Consider the following 8088-nt stretch of genomic DNA (forward strand, 5'->3'; position numbering starts at 1 on the left):
AACAATTAAAACAAATTAGGAAATATAATTTATTATTTTTTTTGCATATACATGTTTCTGTATACTATGATAATAAACTAGAGTCATCTAATTGCTATTTCACAATATTAACAATACTTAATATTAGTATAAAAATAATGTAAACTTTTTTTGCTAGTTGATTTTTCATTTAGATTAGAAACTATTAACAAGGCAATATAATTAAATACAATTAAATTAAAACAAAATTAAATAAAATGAATAAACAATTAGTAAAAATTGTTTTCGTTTTCATGTCTGTACTGTTTGTCATTGCTATGACTTTGGGTATTATATTATTATTATTATTTATGATATATWTTAAATATTTTTTAATAWTGTATATAAAATATGTTTTWTTTTTGTTGAATAAAATTCTAACTTTAAATTCTCTCTCTCTCTCTCTCTCTTTTRTAGACAATGTCATRTCTRATGACAGCACCAATTGTCTTAAAAATCCAAAGAAATGTGTTGAAGAYTGTAAACAAAAAGRTTATAAAACWGGTGTTTGTTTTGGGTTTACCGGTTTTACCTGYAGGTGCTGTGTTACACAAGATTGTCGATTTAAAAWATAATATTAATATTATTATTGTATAATATATTGAACTGTAAACTATTATAAAATGTTGTTCAAAGTGTATTAGTTTTTATGATTATTAAAATTCTAATAAAAAAAATATTGATATAATTAATAAATTTATTTTTTTTAAAAAGTAATAAAAATTTAAATATCAATATAAGTCATATACAGTTTATAAAATCTATAATAAATATGTATATTTTCTAAATAATTTTTTTTGCTATTTATTTTAAATATTTTCTTAATATAAATAAAAGATGATTATATAAATATATTTATACTAAAAATTTATTTAGCAATTTCAAAATATCTATGAAGATAGTATAATATTTTTTTRAGTAAMATTTTTATTTTWAAAACATTTATTTAATAAATAATTTAGTAACAATATTTTGAATTAAGATTAAACAGCAAATAAAGAAATATTTATACGATTCTAAAGTATAAAATAAAATAAATAAATAAAAATAGTAATAGTCATGAAATATACATTAAATATTTCATAAACTATTAAGCAATAACTTACATACATATGTGTATATAAACCTTTTTTTCTAAATAATTTCAATTACACTAAAAAAATACATTAGTCATCTAATAAATATTATTTAGTTTTGACATTTATATTACATAAATTTTATATCTATTTTATAACTTATTTTTTTGGTTTTATTTTTAAATGAAAGTCAAATATTTATCAACAAAAAAAACATTTAAAAATTGTCTATTATATTAAGTTTGATATACCAATTGACAATCAACTCTAGTTAGCAATAATATACAATAAAACACTTATTATAAATCTATTATAAAATTTATTTTCATGTTTCATCAATAAGATTTACATAAATATATTTATTTTAGTTTTTTTTTCGGAAAGTATTGTGTGTATTGTAATAGATATCACATAATTATAAGCATTTTTATTATTATGCATTATACATATTTTAATAATATTATACTCATATAATAGATTTCATTACAAATATCAAATGAAATATTATATACTGTTTTACGTTTGTAGACTACGTAATGATAAAATTGTGTCAATACTATATAGCATTGAAATATATACATTATATTATATATGTATAAGATTTTTACCATATATTAAACATATAGTAGTATTATTATTTCAAAACCTATTTGTAATAAAAATATATTATTAAATGATATCAKATATATATAAACAGTTATAAATTATTATCTATCAATCAAATAATAATAATAGTAATGTTTGATATAGAAAATACTGTATTTTTATAATAAAAATCTAATCTGATAAACATAAATTAATTTTTATTTAATATCTATTAATAATTAGTTATAAAAATCTAATTAAAATCCGACAAATTAAATCTACGGGTATATAAATTTTGACAAATAATTGTTGTATTATTTTTTTATTACTGGAAAATAAGTTAAATAATGAATAATAAGTTGAAAAATATTTTATGTGCAATTAATTTGCTAATAATAATAATAATAATAGTTATAATGGATAACAATGGTAAGTGACACATARGGTATTAGTTTTACATATATATATAACATAAATATAATAATTTATTTAATTTGTATCTATTATATAGTTTATAGCGTTTAATAATTTATTTTTGTATAATCATTATACAGTAAGCGCTGCACCGGCACTAATAGACTATAAGTCCACATTTGGCTGTCCCTTAACTAGTGATTGTGACAAAAATTGCCGTAAAAATGGCTTCAAAAAAGGCATATGTGAGGGATTGACTCGTACAACATGTCATTGTATTGGATAATAGTTTAGTTTTAATTAAGTTTAATTAATTGTAGTTTATTTTTCTATATTCAACATAAAATTTTTAATAATATTTTCATAATAACTTACAAGTTGTTAGTATAACTGWATTATATAACAGTATATAATTTAATATATATATATTATTTAAAGTTAGTATACTATAAACTAATTAATATTTTTACTAATAATACTAATTACTAATTAAAACTAATAATTACTGTATATCTCTATTAAACTAAAATACGGTATTAATATTATTTCAAATTTCATAGACTATAATTTAAAAAAAATATATATAATACAATAATAATATTGTTGATTATTTATTAATATTTAAATAGTGTTTTAGTAAATATAATTACATTGTAAAAGTGAAAATAATATGATATCAATTTGTAATACTGTTATGCATTATTATTAATAATTCAATAATAATAATATAATAGAGATACTGTACTAAATAATATAATAATAATAATAATATATATTTTATTAAAAAAAATATCAAAAAAAAAATGTGGCTGGAGTGGGATTCGAACCCACGCCCCCGAAGAGACTGGTGCCTTAAACCAGCGCCTTAGACCGCTCGGCCATCCAACCAATGTTAAAAACCTAGTGCTTAGTAGTCATTAAATCAGATAAACTGTATTTTGTTTTATGATGCTGTCTATGATTTGACTAAAACAAAATTATTACTGTATTTTATTTTATTGCAAATATATATATAATTTTATTGCAACCAATTTCATAAAGTAAATTAAAAATCACTTAATATATACAGTAAATGTCAATCAAAGTTAACTTCATTATAATGTATTTTATTGTATACACTTTATACTGAATTATTAGTATTAATATTTTGTCTAAAATATTTAATTAACAATTTAATTAATTAATTTTCAATATATGCTGAATAWAAAAAAATAGAAATGAATTTAATGCAAACAAAATAGATATTATATATTATAAACAGTTTCTCAACAATTTTTCAATTATTAATATAACAGATGTTTTATATAATAAAATTTTTCATAAAACTATTTTATGTTTAGCTTTTAAAAATACCCCTTAAGGAGTTTTGACTGCAAACTAGTCTAAAATAACTTTGTTATTCAAAATTGTATTGTATTATAATATTTTTTAAAAAACAAATTGTTAAAAAATACGGTTTGGATCTTAATCTATAATAATTTATTTATACAAATTTTTATTTAAAAAATACATATCAACGTTAATGAATAGAATTTTTTTTTTATTAAATTAATTTCAATAATAATGAAATTTAAATTTCACAATTTTAGTAATTAAMTAATATTTAAGTTAGTATAAAATTTTTAAAAATAAATAAATTATTATCTTAACTTTATAGTAGCGGTTTCGGGTTTTATGTTGAAAATAATAAAAGTGTTGACATCTATTATATATATATATATATATATATATATATATATATACTGTACATAAAATATATTTAAATAAAATTAAACTTATTTTTAATTAAATATTTTGTGTCATTTATTTTTTTCTCAATTACATTGTATAAAAATTTATGAACTGTTTGTATAGTTTAAAAACTGTTAGTATATTGTTATTAAATATTTGCTAAAATAAATGTCACATAAAATTGATTTTGCAATTTTTAAAACAAAATACTTTAATATTCATATTTGATAACATTTTTAAATATTTACTATTTCTATATATTAAAAAAAATTCTATTTTATTTAAACTTTTTATTGAAAATTATTATTTTAGATTAATAACTTAGATTTAAAAAAAAAAACTTATTTTTAGCTAAAATAAAATAAACTTATAATTTATATATCAAATTAAAAATAAAGTTAATATTAAATCTAAAAAAAAAAAATATGTAAAGCAAATAAATTATTCAACAATTTTTAATTTAATATCTAAAACACAGCTAACATACTGTCTCTCAATTCCCAACATACCATTTCATTTTAACATAAAATATTATATAAAATTTTAATTTTTAAAATTAATGTAGGCTGCTCAACCACTTAATATATATTAAATAACATGATTTCTAATCAACAAAAAATAAATTATAATATAWAAAAAAATCTACATTTTTTTACTAATTTAATATTTTATGTAAACTATTTTATTAAAAAAAAAATATTTAAACTGTTATGATTTTGCAAAAAAAAAGTTTATATGTTATATGCTTTATARTGATCAACAATTTCTATCAACAAATGGTAGAAATTATTGATTTTTATTTTTTCCGACACAATAAAAAAATTCATAAAATATAAATCAAACAATTCCTGGAATACCTGGACTAATAAAATTATAATTAATATTTTTTTTGATTTATTTCATGTATTATAACTTAGGAGTTGTCTCATACATTTAAATACTCAACAACAATAAAAATCAATTGCTTAGTAATGATATCCCAACTATTTTTTTTGGTAACTAATACGATATAATCTAGGTTAAGTATATATACAAAAATTAGTGTATCACTGTATATATATATACTGTATGTGTGTATATGTTTTATATATATATATATAGTCTGTGTGTCTGTGTGTGTCTGTAGCATTTCATTTTGCGAATTTTGAAATTCTGACTTCAGATTCGGTTAGAGGACTACTAATAATGTATTGAAAAGTTGCATCAAAATTTTGATATCTCTTCGGGAACATAGACAAAATGGCGGCCAAAGTAATTAAAATTAAGTAAAATTTTTTTAAGTATAGATTTGAATAAAGCATCAAAAACAAGGATAAAAAAATATATATTAAAATTTTGATATCTTTTCGGGAACATAAAGAAAATGGCGGCCAAAGTAAAAAAAATTTTAACGTTTAGAATTGTAAAGAGCATCAAAAATATGATATAATATATCAGTATAATTTTTTTAAAAATGGCAGCAAAAGTATAAAAAATTTTAAGAAATTTTTTTAAGTATAGATTTGAATAAAGCATCAAAAACAAGGATAAAAAATATGCATTAAAATTTTGATATCTACGGAAACAAAAAGAATAAGTATAAGCGGCAAAAGTATAATTATAGATTATTATTTTGTTATACTAAATCATTTGATACCACACATGACTATAGTTGTTTATTTAGTCATACTGAGTCATTTGATACCCTACATGACTAAATTTAAGTTTATTTTGTCATACTTAATCATTTGATACCATACATGACAATATTTATATTATGTATATTTGACCAGTTTTTAAATTTTTATATGTTATTATTTAGCCGCTATAATTATACTAACTAATGGTTTTCAATGCTATTCAAGTTTTATTTCTGAAAAAGCTTTCTAGCATTCTTAACTGGTTTTTGTTTGTTTTGTAATTTTATCAAATAAGCTAACAATATTTTTTTAAAAAAAACTACTGTAAATGTCAATTACTGTCATTCAAATTAGTTTACATAAATATTTTATCAAATAAAATATTTATATATAAAATATTTAACATGCATACTGTTTGTARTACTGTACTTTAAAAAGTAAATTTTGTGGAAATAAAGTAAAAAAAAATATATTTAATTAAAAATTGAACTTTTTTTAAAAAAAACAAATCATTTTATTTTTTAATTAAATACTTTTAATTAAAAATTGACAACAAAATTATTTTAGCTCTAATAAATGTTAAACATCATAATATAGTTTAAAAAAACAGTATTAACAATAATTTAAATACTATAACATATTTGAGTCAATTAACATTATTATTTATATTAATATTACATATTTKTATCATTTAATTACTGGAATCGGTATAATTARGCGAATAATGTCCATTAGGTGTGTCCAATACGACTCCAAAATATAATAATAGTTGAAATAATTCATTAATAATTTAATTGTTTCTAAACTAACTTCGAGACTAACTTCCATTCCGACAAATAGTATAAAATCGGAAATTACTTTACTATAAAATAAATAATATTATTAGTAATAATAATAATAATAATAAACAGAGATAAATATAAATTTATATTAATATAATTATTATTTATGTGTGTGTATTAAGTCAAATGAAAACATTTTGTTAAATATTTTTTTTGTATAGTAATTATCATTAAAAACCATTAATAAATTAAATTTTGTTTACAATGTCATATAATAAATATAATTCCTGTTTATGTGTTAATATATGAYAAAWAWTTAATGCAATTTTAATGCAATATGCAAATATGCATTATGAAAAAAAAATCAATGATTATAATGTAATGTTAAACCATATATGTTATACAATAGACTAGAAGTTTTTAAAAAACTCATTATATACAGCAAATATCATTATTATCTTATTATAGCAGATARTAATACAAAATATATTAGCATCAATTTAAATTTTTTAAAATGTGTAGTTTTTTTTAAACAAATAAAAATTCAGTATTTTTCCTAAATAAATGAATAATTGTGACAAAATATACTTTATATGTAATCTTCCATGATTTTTTTTCAATAAATATCAAATATACAGTATATAATATTATAATAATCATAACAACAACAACAAAAGTGTAAATAAATAAAATAATATGATAAAAAAATTCAAGTCAATTTTCTACTATCTATATATATTTTCATAATATATTGATAATATTTATTGAAATATTTTTAAGAAATCMTGAGTAAAATATAAAGTAAAATGATAAGGATATAAAAATTTTATAAAATATATATATACAGTATATATAATGCTTTTATATATATATATATATATAWMTTCATATATATATATATGTAGATATATTAGAGRTATTTATTTTATTTATACTGTAATAGTTATCAATACAATTTGATCTAAAAAAATTGTTATATGATTTGGATAATTCAAAAGTAATGTTGACATTATTTTATAGCCAAATATTGAATTTGCAAAATAAAATTCTGTTTGTAAATGGATTTACTTTAAGACATTTTTTATATAAATCTTGAAAAAAAATTGTCAAATATGTCAGTTTATATATATMTWTATATATACAAATATATTGATAAAAGCTATTTGATAATAATTTATTATTATTATTATTATTATATAAATATATTACGAACTCCTGAARYAAATATATAACTGAATTCTTTATGTCCGTCAATTTCGTACAGATTTATTTGGAATTTTGATTTTAGATTTAAATAAAGCATCAAAAATAAGTTAACGTCAAAATGTAATATGCAATTTATTTTTTTTTTTAAAACAACTTAAAAGCTTATGTAAAGTTTGTATACTAATATACATACATATATATATGTTAAAAGAAAATTACATTTTACAAAAGGTTAAAATTTTATATAATATATATACTAAATATACTATTATTTTATCGTGTAATCTGTTYACAAAAATCTTTTGTAAAATACTAAATATTTTTATGTTTTAATATTTATGTTATTTTACAAACTGAATGTTATTATTAAAGTTTTTTCCAATACCACCCAATTATTRTATCTTTTATGACAATTGATATGATTTTTTAATTTTATGAAATKTTAATGTTTTTAAAATTAAAAAAATATWAARCAATTAATTAATATTTTTATAGATTATTTAATAAAACAATTATCGGTAGTTGGAGTCTATGAAACTAATTTCTAGCATTATCAAATGGTTTATATTAAAATTTTATTTATGATTTCCTTTTAAATATTTAAAACTATAATAAAAAATATATTTTTATTACACGTTTAAGATAATTTAAATACTA

The 8088-nt window shown here is 17.6% G+C and overlaps 1 non-coding gene across 1 annotated transcript; it reads right to left on the reverse strand.

Annotated features, from left to right (window-relative positions):
* Nucleotides 1-2899: 2899 nt before the first annotated feature.
* On the reverse strand, nucleotides 2900-2981 carry Trnal-aag (transfer RNA leucine (anticodon AAG)). Its single transcript has one exon. It is a non-coding gene; the product is annotated as a tRNA-Leu (tRNA).
* Nucleotides 2982-8088: the final 5107 nt, after the last annotated feature.

This window comes from Oppia nitens, unplaced genomic scaffold (assembly GCF_028296485.1).
Source record: "Oppia nitens isolate AA-2021 unplaced genomic scaffold, nextdenovo-longstitch-racon4-pilon3 scaffold10_pilon_pilon_pilon, whole genome shotgun sequence".
Lineage (NCBI taxonomy): Eukaryota > Metazoa > Arthropoda > Arachnida > Sarcoptiformes > Oppiidae > Oppia > Oppia nitens.